Genomic DNA, 16093 nt, shown 5'->3' with positions numbered 1-16093 from the left:
AAAAAGAGACATTTTAGTAATTTGAACACCTTTCTTGAACAGCAAAGAACTGGCACAGTTAACATTTTAATGTATATAACATTACATTAACTCTATCCTTCCCATGGCATAAGTTTTGCCATGCACCTTCCAACATAGAATTTCTCAAACTTCTGCAGCATTGACAACAGCTTCACATTTCACAGCTCTTTGTCTTCATTCTTAATTCTTCAAGGCAGTTCAGCATCTGACAGTGAAATGCCTTGCATGGAAATAAGTATTAGTAGGAAAAAGTATAATGTGTTCTCTGTGCAAGCCAGCATCTGGATATTCAAAATGTCGACATTCTGAAACTATTGATGTCTCAGCAAAACACCAAAAATTGTTCAGATTTGCTAGTGAATGACAGTCAGGCAGTAGTGATCCAGCTCTTTGTCCTGTTCTCTTTGATTTGATGATTAAAAATTAATGCTGAGATCAGCCATTTGAAGGCACAGATTTTACCAAACATGCAAAAAGACCTCTGTTACACACTTTTGAGTTCCTGATGTTTAACTATTTGCAGATTACAGTTAGTGCCAGTGGCACAGTTTAACAATTTGCCTTATGTTTTCTACTTTAAAACTTTAAAATTCTATCTTCAGTCATGTTACCTGTCCAAACTGTAACTGGACACTTGCAATTTGAACACCAGGTGTCTGCCTCAGGCTGAATTTCTCCAAAAAGTTTCATCAAATCTGTTTGCTGACAACAGTGTCAGGGGGCAATGAAGTTTCCATGGAAAAGTGCTGAATTAAATAAAACTGTTTTTCTTCAAACTTTCAGTTAAAAGCTTTTGCTTTGTGAGTCAGCTCTCTTGGACACCACATACTGCCAGACTGGGAGAACAATTTTTCAAGTATTTCCTCTGTCACAGATGAAAAATTATTTTTAGCAATCATTTTGATTGAAAGATGTGACAATTTTTCTATATAGAAGAAGTTAACGTTTTGAGATTTTTTAAATGTGTTTGAATGAATAAAAACATTTGACTGGTGACTATGCTTGAGATTTCTCCTCACACACAAAAATTCAAATGCTTATGCAAATCGCTTAAATTATATTAATAACATAACATAGCATTATTTTCCTTAGTTTTAGACATATTTTGGGCGTATTAAAACCAGAATTATTTATTATCTACCTCTTTGGGGAACATTATAGACATATACCTCCACTGCAAAATTCTGATTTCTCCACAACATTTTTTTTTTTTAAGTCAGTGGCTGTCATCTGTGCAAACATACCTCTGGTCTACTCTTTCAGTACCACAGGAGTTGTGCTTTTCTGGATAAATCTTGGAATTTAGAACTACTAAATTGTAGTAGTTCTAAATTCTATCAACATCTACTACATGTTGTTAAAAGTTGTATGAATTGGATGCTCACTTTGCTAAATGGACACTTTTAAGCTAATAAGAATTATGTGAGGTTGAATGTTGTACTAAACACAGATGATACAGAGGAGATGTTTTCCTACTGAAAATCTGGTCTGTAGCTTGCACACAAGCTCCTCCCAGAGGAGCTGAGAATTATTACAGCATAAATAAATCACCCTATTTTAAATCTGCATTGTATTTACCACATTGTGCCTATGCCAACAGACAGCTCACAATTCTTTCATCTTAGCTACTCCTACTATCCCTGAACCTTTGGTATTGGCCCAAAATGCCAAAATATTTTGTGTGATTTTTCAGTAATAGCATCATTCATTGAATTATAGAATCATAGAAACATTAAGGTTGGAAAAGACCTCCAACATGATCAGGTCCAACCTTTGACCAAATACCACCACTGAAACACATGGTAAATTGCCACCTCTACTTGTTTGTTGAACACTTCCAGTGATGGTGACTCCACCACTTCCCTGGGCAGCCTGTTCCAATGATTTTCAGTACATTTATTTCAGTGAATAAGTTTTTCTTAATATCCAATCTGAACCTCTCCTGGTGAAACTTGAGGCCATTTCCTCCTGTCCTATTGCTAGTTGGCTGGGACAAACCACAGCCTCCTCTCAGGAGATGCTTGGATGAGAAAGTGTCATTCAAAATGCTTTGGGGTGAGCTGTGTATACACAGAGCCAAATTCTATTCTCAAATAGCTTCTAGGTCACCCCTAGGTCCAAGGTGAAGAAAGCTGAGAAAATGAAGGATTAGTGTATCTGTACCTCTTTCATCATCCAACGTCATATGCAGTGTTTGGCCTGGGCGAAGGAGACAAAATTAAAACAGAAAAGGAAGTGCAGAGAATTGCACTTCATTGGCATGGGTCTATATTTCTGCTGTCCATCTGAAGAGAGACACTACAAGGAATCTAGCTTTTTTGTAGCTTAAATAACTATTTCATTATTTTAAAATTATTCCAAATTTATAAGAAAAAAAAATGGAAAATCAGACAAAGTTCTGTTCCTTAGCAAAGACAAGCTTACTTTATACTTTCCTTCATATTGGTTCAGTATGCTCTTACCAGACTGTGAAGATGCTGCCAATCATAAAATTAGCAGAACAAAAGGAAGGTAACTTTTCTGGAAGACACCCAGAGCCACACCCTTCTACCCAACAGGAACTGAATTTCATGGTACAAAGGAGAGGCTTTTTTTAGCAAGGTGTTTGAGGTATTGATGTTTGGGGGCAGTAGAACTGGAGTATGTCTGACAGCCAGATAAAAATGGATTTTTCTGAGCCTTGGGAGTCTTATGGGAAAAAATCCCTTTCAGCTGCAACCTCCTTTATGATATCAAGGGGAGTCTAAAATCAATATTTCTGCTAATTTATCCACACAGCAGACTGCCACGTATGAAAAACAAAATAGATAAAACTGATAGTGTGTGAGAGAATCTGGCATGGGGATGAGTGGGATGGGAGGCATGAGAAGTCCCCAGACTCAGAGAGGAGTGAAGACAGTGCTGGACTGGCTTTATAAAACTAAGCTGAGACCAGGATGTGTGTGTGTGTGTGGTGGGGGTTGGGGCATAAGGGAAATTCTGTTCAGTTTTGTGAAATGACCCTGTTAAAAACATTCATGTGTGTGAGTGCACAAATGAAAGGTCAGGGTGTGAGGGGAGGATTTTTAATCCATCTGGAATTTTAAATACTGTTACTGAAAGATACATGTTTATTTAAAAAGAATCTATGATATGGAAATCATTCTTTATCAAATTTAAATTGAATTTCTAGAATTTTTCCAAGTGGGTTATGTCAATCTGTGTTTCCATAGCCGTCTGCAGAAAGAGAAGTTATGATTAATTTTTAACACAGAGATTTTTTTTTCTCTTCAAATTTTATAATCTGAAATATTTCATAATTGGGCAAGGTGGATGACACTGTAAAGTAAATTCAGGTAGAACTGAATATTTTTACAGAATTTTTCATTGTTTATTTTCTCCTGTTATTGTTGATTAGTCTGAAAACTCTTTCTGGCAGAAACATAGAAAATGCACATATTAAGAAGATCTTAAAGAAAAAAAATTAAATGCTGATTTTACATTTGTAATACTTCTAAAAGGAATCAACTACTTACCTGTTCAGAACAAACAGTGCCACATGGTCTGTTCTCAGTCACAACATACATGCTGTCTAATAATTACAAATATTTTTTTTTTTAAAGAAAACATTAGATAAGGATTCACTGTTAATGCTGTTAACACTCATTTGTTTGTAATATATCCCCAGACTGCTTTATGCAATAGGATAAAAGAATGGAAATGCAGCATCCAAGGGAGAAAATAATAAACAGAAGAAAATCCCCTATAGCAGTTACAATGGCACAATGCAGAATTCTGAGTGAAAGTTGCCATGGCAGCTACAACCCAATTTCACTGCAGCTGGCATTGACTTCTCTAACCAGGCAGATGAAGTGTGGGTCTCAGAGTAAGGACTACGCCATAGTATTCAGGCAAGGCAGGATGTGTTACATGTTTCACAATATCAGTAGTCTCCATTTCTCACTTTCCAATGCTTTCCTTGCCCTTTACTCAAGAAGGCCTGAAAAGGGGGGTTTATACCTCCAATGTCAGCCTACCATTATCTGCAAGAGAACCTAATGCCAAACATTTTCCTTTAAGTGCCAGGCAACAGTGGCAGCACTTGGCCATACTTCTCTTCAGTTTTGAATTTGCAAGTGCCCACACAGGCACCCCTTGGAGGGAGCAGCACCATGGCTGAGTTTGTATTTGTGCCACAGTGTGCAGATTGCACTGGCAAATATCCCAGTATAGTACAGTTGCATAGTCACAGATCCCTTGTCATTTCAGGTTCATCCAGCAGAATGGTGGGATTTCAGAACTGCCTTCCAGAAGACCGCAAATACAACTTGCTATAAACTAGTTTTATAGATCTATCAGTAGGATCAAATGGCAGGACAAATTCATATTACAACCCAAGAAGCCAAATTTTGCCCCATGGTCTATCTCAGCACACACAGTATTGAATGTTTGATAGCTGTCAACTGACTGTTTGCCTGACTGCTTGATTCCAAAAGCACTTTGGAAACTATTTTCCCAAAAGTGAATCAGACAGCACCATTAAGGACTGAAGATAAAGGTATGGCTTCAGTCCCCATGGAAAGGTAAAGTTGTCAAGGGGAAATGGACTTAAGCTTCATACCTGCAGGTTCTTTGTCTTAATAAAGAAAGAGGAGTGTAACCATCACTGCAAACAAATCCATCTCAAACTGAATGATTGTGAAAAATTTCAGCTCCATAATCCATACTGAAGACAAACTACTCTCTTCCACCATAGTTATTTTGTATCCTGAAGATAATTTGAGAATGGGAAAGCTGACAAAGTGTGACAACTGACATAATAAATGGAATAAATCTGTCTCTGCTGTTGTCAAGTTCCTATCTTGTCTGACAGTGCATTTAGTTCCCAAATCAGGGGCAAAGTGAGCCTTGCAGAACATAAATTCTATTTAAATGAGCACAGGAAATGGCATCTGTGGAAATTCCTCCTTGCCAGGACTGTAGCTGTTGTATTTTCAAGAAAGTTCTCTCCATTTGTCAGGAATTCAGCCTTATCAATGCCTTAAATGACCTTCCTTCAGAGTCCCATCCAAACCACCTCTCTACCAACAAACATCTTGAAATGCTGGCTACATATCAAAAGCAAGAATGTTTCTCTCTCTGCATTAATTTTGGTTAAACAATTACTGACTCTGCGAGTCAGTAGAACTGTGTTGCCTCTTGCTTTTGGTTTAGAAGAGTGCAATAAAGGACTGGAAGACTGAGATCAGAACAACTGCATACCAGCTGGCTTAAAAATATTTTGGAGGAGATTGCGTTATACTTTCTATGGAGCTGCGGAAGAACCTTTCAATCACTGCCAGTACATCTGCAGAACTGTGCAGACCTAAGGCCCAAACAGGTCTTGTTTTTTTAAGTAAAAATAATTTTAAAAACCAAAAACAAATAAAAAACCCCCACCCACCCACACACAAAAAAAAAAAAAAACCCAAACCAAACCAAACAGCTGAAAAGGATTGTAATAGTTGAAGAAGCATGAAAAACCATAAAAAAATTCAAAAATGCCCAGGGTTATTAGTGGGCAATGCTTGCACAAGAGTAAACATGTCAAGTGTGAATTTTTTTGCAAAAATTAGAAGAGTTCTAAGTATTAGATTTTTTTTTTTTTGTGATCTGATTAACTTTTTGAGCTAAGTTCCATTACATAGCACAGGAGAAAAAGAATATTTAATTTTCTAAAGGTAAGAAAGGTCAATTAGTGAGATCTTCATTACATGGTTATTTGAAATAACAGTGGATTTGGTGCCATAACCTGGAGCCTTTACGCCCTTTTCTCTTTTTTTTTTTTTTTTTAACACAAAAGAGTGAATGTTATTTTCTTCAAGACTGTTTCTTTATTTTCTCAATTTATATGGCTTTGACCTTCTAAGCTGCAATACGTTTGCTGTCATAAATTACCCATGTACTTTTCAACTTGTCTGAATCCTGACATATTACCTGTGAAAGCCACCTGGAACAGAACAATAAATAATTCCTTTGAGGGGAAATATTCCCTTCTGATATCTACACTACAGAGATGCATTTGTTGTGGGCTCCCACAATTGCTTGGCTTCACAGTGTTTGCTGCAGAGCACCATCTCCTCAGACATATCGAGAAATTATGAGCTGGAGCAGCAGTGTCAGCAAATATAGCTTCTTTCCCTCAAGATTGATATGCATAGTGTATCTCTCCTTCCAAAAATGCAATATCCTTAAATTAAAGAATCAGTGTGAATCACATCAGAGCCCACTTTTGCCCACTTATTTATAAGTAGCAACATATGATATTTTATATGAAGGTAAGACCATTACTATTGCTTTGATATATTCATATCAAGAATAAGAACACATTTGTAAGCTGCCATGAAAAAAACACTGCATTATTTTCATATATTCCAAACTCGAGTTAATTGAAATAGTGCCAATTTTGCTTCAAACTTCTTTTTTTTAAGAAAGCCATATAGGACCAATATTAAAAGCTAGGCTAAACACCTCTGCTTTCAAAAAATAAACTGTCAGCTTTCTCCTTTAAAGTGTGAAAAACTGTGATAGAAAAATATATTTTAGTGGATAAATTATCACAGTTCTGTGGATCTCAGCTGACAGTGTCATATTCTCTCTCTGAAGGATTGTCCCACCTTCCCCCCCCAACAAAATACATGTTCCTTGTTTGAGGCAGTTGAAAGCCTGATGGATGTGAGGTTGCAGTATCTGTGTCCCAAGGTAGCAAGGCTGAGTGTGTAATCACTGGCACACGCAGACACAGACACACAGACACACATGCACAGCTGCCACACAGACACACAGAAACACAGACACACAAGCACAGCTGCCACACAGGGACACAGGGACACAAAGACACACAGGCACATATGCACAGCTGCCACACAGGGACACAGGGACACACAGACACACAGACACACAGACACACAAGCACAGCTGCCACCCAGCATCACCAGAACCCATAGAAATGCACACAGCACCCACACAAACAGGAGCAGTGTGGATGGCTTGCTCCTGTTCTTGATTTGTGGCTGTTGGAACTCCAGTGTTGGAGGAAAAAAAAATAATAACTCTGTTATTATAGTAATAATAACAAAAATATTAATCACTCTGAGGGTGAGCCTTGGTTGCTCAACCTACCCAGTGTGATATATGAGTAATGTGATTGTTGACTCTCACAATTAAAAGGCAAATATCATGTATATATATTAAGATAATTTTTATAGACTTATAGTTATGTTTTACCCCCCCTTGCTTTGTTATCAGAGGGTGGCCTGGGTTTGGGACATTTGGGAGGGTTGGCTCATTAATATGGCAACATCTCTAATCAAGGTTTAAGGAAGCAAACTCCACTGGACAGTGAAGAAGGAGTCGATGGACAGAACTTTGTGAGGGACTAAAGGGTTAAAAGGTGGAACATCCCTTGTGTGGATGAGCACATGGTGGGAAAGATCCTCTGCTCCTGGTGCTGTAATATTTTCTCTATTCAGTCTTCTGTTGTATTTTTGATAAGGTTTTAATAAACTTTTTAAATCTTGGAAGTGAGTATTGTTTCTCACACCAGTATCTGCTTCCCAGCTGTCCTGGCCTCCCCAGTTGCTGGGACACAGACAAACAAGGCCCAGAGATTTGCAGTTGCACTCCAGTAGCTGGTTTCTTTTATCCTGTATCTGGCACTTTTTATCCTACTCGCTGCCTAATTAAGTTTGAATTTCACCAGTTTTCACACATATTCAGAATAGAGAGCACACCCATACAGAACCAGAAAGAGGATTTCATCAGAACATAGTGCAAACTGCAATTATGAAAGGAAGTTTGACAAGTGTAGAAACAACAGACAATTAAGACAATTATATCTGATCAGCTTGTTTTATTGCCTTTTCTCTCTATTCTTTTCTGCTTGTTCCCTCATAATGCACCTTGACAGCTCCCTTTGCCACTTCCATTCCTTCCCTAAACATCCTATAATGTTTCACACATTGCCACAATTCCTTTAAAATACCCCATAAGAAGTTTTATGCAGCCCTCAAGTACTGCTTCTCCTGGTATCCCAACAGGAGACCTCTGCCTGTGCAGGCAGTAGCTCCATCAGCCTCAAGGTGTTCTGAGAGGGAGAGGTAAAGAGCTCTGCAAGGTGTTCTGAGGTCCTTGGTTCTTGGTCAGCTTCTCACCAGGAACAACATTCCCACCATTCCCCTTGGATAATCCCAAACTCGTTAAGTCTGGAAATTGTTCTGCTGATCTTCACTGGGCCTTTGTGTTCTTGCTGATTAGTTTTTAATCACATAATGGCAATTGGCAGTTCATGATTCCCATGAGATCTCCACAGTGCCAGGCCAGTGGCTTTGTATCCACATGTCTCAGTCTTCACCCACCTGTATGTTTGTGGCTTACTCTTGTTACTGATGTGCCTGAACAAGATATGGATGAGCTATCACCAGCCAGGTGCTCATTGTGGTCTTTCCAGAGGGTCCTGGGGAAATGCCTGCCACAGTTCCTTTCCTTCTCTTCTTCCTATCTCCCATCTCCTCAACTACTGGTAGTAGTTTTTCTGTTTCTTTTCCCAGTCCCTTTTCCACAGCTCATATCTAATGTTTTCTTCACTGTTTTATCTTAGGAAAGTAGATGTAACAACATAATGCTCTTTAAGAAGCAAGGCTGTAGCAACTTAATTTAATTCCCTCCATTTTCTAGATCTGGGCAATAAGCTATACAACGAAAATTGCGGAAAGTGTGAGTTACTCCTTTCAAATGTTTCTTTCCATTCTGCATCTGCCATATTTTTAATCACTCTATTTAAGATATGCTCTATTAAAAAAAAAATAAAAGGTGACTTTACTTAATGAATTATGAAGTGTTATTCTATGTTTTCACAGAAATCATATATGACATATGATGACAAACTTGTCATTTATCAATGACTGATTTGTTACTTTGTGTGGGATTCAGTTCAAGATGAAGACACCTACTTTTAGCTGTCTGTATAAGCTAGATGTTGAAGATCTCTTCGATCATGGCATTCTGGACAATACAGGCAGCAGAACCTGCCAGAGCATTGCAGATATTTGGGATACCATCACATGGCTGGTAAACACACAACTGAACCTATGAGGGTCAGTTCAGTTGCAAAAGCCTAATAACATTTCAGCTACTTTTGGATTTCCAAAACTTTCTTATGGGCCAACAAATATGATGGACCAAGAATAGGTCACATTTTCCAAATATTAAACAAAACAAACAAACAAAACTAATTGCTTTATTGCTAACAAAACCAGCATAAAATGATATACCAAGTATAAACTCTTAGAGCACTACAATTCCTTTGCCCTAGAGGTAATATGAAACCCTTAGACAACAAATCAGGGTGTTCAGGCCACTGTATAGAATCCCAAACACACAGTGACTATCATGGGACTTTGGGTCTAGATGGAGTCTCAAATTCAGGTACAACTACTTTGAGGTTTGAGATTTTTCTTAAGGACTTCTATCAATAGAACCCATAAAAAGTTGTAAGATCATAACAATAATAGTTTGTCCCCAAAACTACCACAATGGAATTAATTCAAAGAATTATTCACTTATTGAATGACCCATGATCAAACACATATCTTCAAAATAAGTACCATTGATTTTAAAGTTAATGTCTTTAACTTCAAGTGGATGTGGAGATCTGAGGATAAGACAGATACAGTGTGATCTGACTCCTAACTTAAAACATTGGAAACATTTTTTAAAGTCTTCAGAGCTTTCAGAAGAAAGCCTGAACTGTTTTCTCAGTCTGCAGTCTTGCTTCCAATTAGGTGATGGAAATTGAAAATATTTAGGTACATTAAAGGGCTAGGAGTGAAATGTTTCTTACTGATTGCTTAGTGTTAGCAACCTATTTTTAGCAACCCTTTGATTCTGGTGTTAAACTCACTCCATACCTTCTATCTCTTTTTCCCTTTGTGAAAGATTTTTTTTTTTATTTCAATGCAAGATTTTATTTTTTAATATAAAATTAAATATGGAGATGGAAAAGAAACATTTTGTCAACTCAGAGAAATGGCTTGAAATCAGAACTTCAATTCAACACAATGTTCTGGTTTGAAAGCAAAACCAGTGAGAGACTCCAAGTCAGAAATACAATTTATTGGGAAAAGGGAAAACAAAAGACAAAAATACACACAATGATACAAAAGGAAGACCACTGGCAAAGTCAGAATACAACCTGACACCCGCTTTGGCCAGCATGCTGGTAGCAGTCCAAATTGGAGTGGCTGCAGTCCTCTTGGAGTGGCAGATGTGGTTGCTGTGTCTTCTTGGAAACCTGTGGAAAGGCTGCCTTTCTGTCTAGAAATGCCTGGATTTATCCAGGTGGGAATTCCTAGCTTCTCCCCCTGGGCGGAGCATCTCACAATGGGCTGATGTTATTCTGAGTCACGAGGTGTGTTCTTAATCACCTGTTAAACAGAACTGGCTCTTGGAGAGTGTTATCTCTGAGTCATGAGGCGAGACATTGATGGGCCCATTAACAGGAGATAAGGAAAACTGTCCAGATGCAACTGCTACTCGGATGGTAATAGGAAACATCTTGGTGCTCAGTCTTGGACAACAATCACTATAAACACAAATGTATCACTCTGATGTACATCTCAAAAAGCCACAGCTTAACTAGGGCTGTCAGCTCTTACTCCAGCATCTAGGTATAGCTGTTCCAGACTTAGAAAATTTAAATCAATGTTTGGAACTTAGTTTCACTTTGGTGAAGTTAGTTGTTTTGTCTGATTTCTTAGCTGCAAATTGTACTTTTTTGGCATGGCAGCTGTGAGATTAGTATTGAAAATATGAAAGAAAAAAAAGAGTGATGGATAGTTATTCTAGGAAAAAATATTTATTTTACTACATCTGTAACCTTTATTGGAAGAATCCTGCTGTACTTGCAAAAATTTTCTCTAAGTCTGGGAAGTCGTGATGCAGATACTCACATGGGATTTAACATCCAAGCCTAATAGGAGCAAAAATCCTTTAATATTGACTTTGGGATCTGGTATTATTGCAGTTCTCTTCTAAAAGTTGTAAGAGAAATATCCTTTTTGTCTTGAGTGCAAAATTACAAACTTCTTAAACACAAGTATCTAAATGAGAAAGCAGATTCAGATGCATTTTTTTCAGGTTTTCTTCTTCTATCACTTATGTGATTTCAGATGGGAAACTAACAAACTGTGTTCAATGCAGACAAAAAAAATATCCAGAAACTAAACTTAGTTTTAGTTAGTGAGCAGTGAGCAAAGCAGAACCACACACACATGACTAAAGCAATGCAAATGCACACTTTGGTATTTTTCTTTTACCTAATGTCTGTTTGGTAGAGTATGATTCTTGACAGGGAAAATGCAGCTCCTCACCTAATCTAGAATGGAGTAACTCCAGTAGCTTTAATGGCTCACACCTTCTTCTGCCTCAGGTTGTAACTGTCCATCACAGACAGCTGCCTCTCCAAAAGTTGTATTTTGTTTTATTTCTCAATTTATTCATTTTCTATTTCCCAATGTTTATCGCCTGTCTGGACTATGATAAAATTAAGCATCCAGTTTTCACAGGAGCCATGTGAATGCAATGGCATGGGGCTCAAACCAGTGTGAGAGACTGAATTGTTAAGGGATAATGACTCAAAATATTCCCTGTGTGAAGAGAAGGCAGGGTGCTTTGCTTTGGAGGTGAGCTTTTGTCGTGGGGTGATCTCATAGGTCAGAGGGAGAATGGTGGGCTATGAGTGAGACAGGAGGTGAATCCTGTGGAGTTGGTGCCTCCTGCCATGATAAATTGTCTCCCCTTGCACAAATCACTGGGTTGTGGGGCTCCCATCCTCCCCTGGGACATTGGTGTGTGTCCTGAGGATGCTCAGCTTTGGGGTGCAATGGGCAGCTGTGTTGTCTTAGAAGGTGTGAGGGGCTCCCAAAGCATCCCTTGATCCACCTCATCCAGAGTGAAGCTCCCTGCCCCGGGGGATACCTGGATGTTCCAGCCTGAACGTGAGTGACTATAAACCCAATAGAAGTTGTGCTCTGGGGATCTTCTGAGGATTTTCCTTAACCATTTCTTCAGGGCTTCCCTCACCCCAACAGATCTGGTCTGCGACCACCAATGCAACCAAGATTGCACAGCAGCCAAATCTCGTTGTTGGGCCTAGGGGTGATGACAGGCTCACCCTCTTGCCCTTTCTCTCTCTCTGTCTGTCTTTTGTGTTTCATGCTTTTGTCATTTTGTATTCTGTCTTTTCCCTTGTGCATGCCCTTGGGTGATATTTTTGCACTTTCATACTGCAGTGCTCTCCTGTTGTTTTTATACTACAGATAAGAATAACCAAAATGCCTACATATCTGATGTCTGTTGCAACCAAATAGTTCTACAATAAACCCTGCACGCGTATATTTACAAACACCTATCACTCAGAGTCGTTTCACTCTAATCCACCCCAAGGGATCTGTTAATAAAAGCCTGGGTTACCCTCATCTTCTGCAGCCAGTCACAAGAACCAGTGCCATGGAAAGCCACCCTGGGAGCTGAGGGACCTTGCAGCTCCATGGCATCACCTCCCACCCTGCTCCTCTGTTTCTTCCATGAATCTATTCACTTTTGGGGGACTAGTTGTTATCCAGGCAATAAAATCAGGCAAACACTACACTAATCTTCTTGATTACACAATTTGAAATTTTGCCAGACTCTATTTCCAGTTGTTTACTCTATTAATTCTTCTAAATTTTGCTCATCTGTCCAGGGATTTGTTGATCTCCATTACCTAAACAGATAATCTCCATGAATTAATTAAGGCTTTTATGATTCCAGATGTCTCACTCTAAAAAGATACCACCACTTTTCAAGGTCCTGTTCTTTGGTGTAAATTATTTTCATGTCATTATCACATACAACTTTTAATTTCAGCATGAGATATTCTTTATTTGCTTGCTTTTAATCTACCTGTCTTTAAATAAAGTATAACCTTTCATGATTAAAATCCCTTTTAACACAGAAAGGCTGTCATTCTAATTATTGAAAAATACATAAATGCCAAATATTATATGTAATTTTGTCTCAACCTAAATTCTTCCTTCATCTGTCTCCCACCTGCTAATCGTCTTTCATCTCTCTCCTACCTGCTAATCATAGATAGACAGTCTAGTACCTTCCCTTTTACACTGTGCTGTCGTTTGCTATAATCTCATTTACATTGCAGAGATGCACGACTGGCAAATATATTATAGCAAGAAAAGTCTTTGCTAAAAAGCAGTGTGTTTTCCTTGAATAAATGTTAACTTGAAACCATCAGAGTTTAATCCTGTTGCTTTTTCCAGCTTGATTCCATCACTTGTTTCTCTGAAAGAATAATTATCATAGTAATTACAAAGCAAAGAAAACTAAATATTTGCCTACTATAAGTGATCCTGGAACTTCATGAATTTTAAAAGAAAAATTATGAGGATAAGTAATTTTTCTGAATAGACCTGATGCATTTTTTTCAACTGACTAGACATGCATAAAAAATATTTAAGGGATCAGACCTCATCAATTTTGGTTTCAGTTTTATGCCTAAATACTCTTCACATTTTCCCTTAATCTTTATGCTCTTGACAACAGAAAAACACCTCTGCTCCTTAGAAGTGCTTGAGCTAAAATACCGTAAAGACAAATAGGTGCTTAAGAATTTTGCCCTAATCTCTGACTATGTGCTTGGAGATGGTAAACCTATGCATCTTTACAAAATTTTAAGGGTCCGTCAGAGATCTGTGGATATTTTATATCTGTGAAAAATATTAGCAAGAACTGAAAAACTCGGATTCTGTTTAACCTATAATTATCATATTACTCTGGTGACATTTCTGTCATATCATTTGGAGGAAAGAAACCTGTTTTGTTTTCTTCTCCATCCTGATAATTTAGGTAAGAGTCTAAAAAATAAAAATCTCTGGCAATGTAAGAGACAAGCTGTCAATGAAAGGTTCAGACACCTTTATCACTTAGGTAAGAGTCTTGCTATCTGCAAGTTCAGATGGTGGATGAGGTTCCTGCCATCAGAGCTCTACTCAGAGATGAGTTCAAGGCTTAATTCTACAATTCAGGCTTGTATAGCAGTTCAGGAGTTCTGTAGTACAGCTTGCTGCAGTAAGCACTGAGGCCAGACCAACCTGCTAAAAGGATGGGTTTGCCTGTAGGATGTTTTAGGAAGGGTTTTGTATTTGAACATAGAAATCACACCTGGAGCTCACTGCACAGCCAGATCAAAACTGTATGAGTTTCAGAGCTGACATAGGCCTTCCAAACTCCTACAACCTGGGCACAAAACACTAGTGTCATGGAAGTCCAAATTAAACATAGGAAATTGCAAACTGGGATAAATTCAGACTCAGTGAAACTACAGACATGAGGTAAAGTAATTCAGTTTTTACAAGCTGAGGTGTAAACTCCTAAAAATAGGGGGTTTTAATACAGAAAGAAAAAGAATATACATGTCCACAGAAGTTTATATCAGAAATTATAAATTTCTCAAATATAGATAAATCTATATCTCCACCTATTTATCTAGCTATATCTTTGTAACAATAAAGTGATCGTGTTTTGGGTTCATAGAATAATTTGGACAAAGATCATCTAGTTCCAATCCCCCTGCTATGGGCACAGACATCTCTCATTTGACCAGGTTACTCAAAGCATGCAACAGTGCACACTTCAAACATTGGTAGACCTGAAACTCTCCACATTTGAGATCATCCTGTGACTTTATCAGCTTCAACATGAAGCTGATGTTTCTGTTCCTTGTCTGGCTAAAGTCTGGTTGTCCTCAATTAATAGAAGCATGTGATACCTGTTGGGGTTGTCAGGAGGAACCCTGAGCATGCAGCTTTGGTGTGGACTTCCTAGTTCAAACCCATTATTCTCTGAACTGTGCTGTGTGATACATTCCCTGGCACAGTGCAGCCCCACAATGTCTCCAGTTTTATGGTTTCATACACTGGACATTGCCTCAGGTACTGGCTCAGCAGCAGAACAGGCAATAGGGAGACTGAACATGTGCAGGTTGTGCATCTTGGCCTGCCAAGAGTTACAGATGTGATTGATCTTACTTGCATGTTTCCATTTTAGTCATTATTTCTAGCCCATTCTGTCACTCTGAGCTGAAAGCAGCACTCATATAATGTCAAATTTTTAAAGAAAAGAAGAAAAATATTCTAATTCCCACACTTTTCTGGGGTATTACTCATTCTTTTTATTAATTGGCTAGGAGTTGGTCCTCCTTTAACCATTCCAGTGGAATTTCTTAATGCACCTTCTCTCTTTTTTACAGTATTTACTTCAGCTGACCTTACCTTTAGGTAGTTGTTTCCCTAAAGTTAGGACATGAAGCAAAGTCTTCCATGTCTAGAGCACGCACAGAAATAAACACTAACAGTTGTAATTGTCAGGGATCCCAAAAGACAGTATAAAGTTTTAAATAAATATTTTGGCATCTAGATCATATTGAACATTTAGGATTTACCCTAAGATACCTTTTTCTAATATAAGAAATCACTTTTGAAGCTAGATGTAGAGTACTGTGTGAGATTATGGTGAAGACAAGGTTGTGGAAATTGCTAGTATTGTTATCCTTGCTGGGCTGAGTCAGAGCATTTCTGTAAAATATTATGTGCCTTGGTTTCTCTGCTGGAAAAAAACTAGAAATAAGGTTAGTATTGCCAAACATCCCTCTGGCTTGCTTGGAGTACTCGCTTAAAATCGTTGCTAATCCTTCACTAAGGAAAGCTCCAGTGGGGTTCTAATAATAAACCTTGAGGTACTACAAAACCACTACTTTGCCTTGCTCAGAAAAGCTGAGTGAATAGTTTTCCACACTGCAGATCCTTCTCATAAACAATATTATTTCCAATATATAGAAGCACTCCTTATGTTCAGTTATAAATGTGGAAAGATTAATTCAGAAGACCAAATGGAAAGATTCATTAATAAGTGGAATGTCTTCCTTGAATTACCAGAAGCGTTCCCAAATTCAACTTTTGTTATTTATTCGTTCTTCTGTCACTAGGTGGCAGTGTCAGTA

At 38.2% G+C, this 16093-nt stretch overlaps 1 long non-coding RNA gene across 1 annotated transcript; it reads right to left on the bottom strand.

Annotated features, from left to right (window-relative positions):
• Nucleotides 1-10137: 10137 nt before the first annotated feature.
• Nucleotides 10138-10607, bottom strand: LOC128788778 (uncharacterized). Its single transcript, XR_008431201.1, has 2 exons — nt 10464-10607; nt 10138-10330 (listed from the first exon to the last, which is right to left on the bottom strand). It is a non-coding gene; the product is annotated as an uncharacterized LOC128788778 (long non-coding RNA).
• Nucleotides 10608-16093: the final 5486 nt, after the last annotated feature.

The sequence above is a fragment of the Vidua chalybeata genome, chromosome 5 (assembly GCF_026979565.1).
Source record: "Vidua chalybeata isolate OUT-0048 chromosome 5, bVidCha1 merged haplotype, whole genome shotgun sequence".
NCBI lineage: Eukaryota > Metazoa > Chordata > Aves > Passeriformes > Viduidae > Vidua > Vidua chalybeata.
This window is presented reverse-complemented; position numbering and strand designations above follow the sequence as displayed.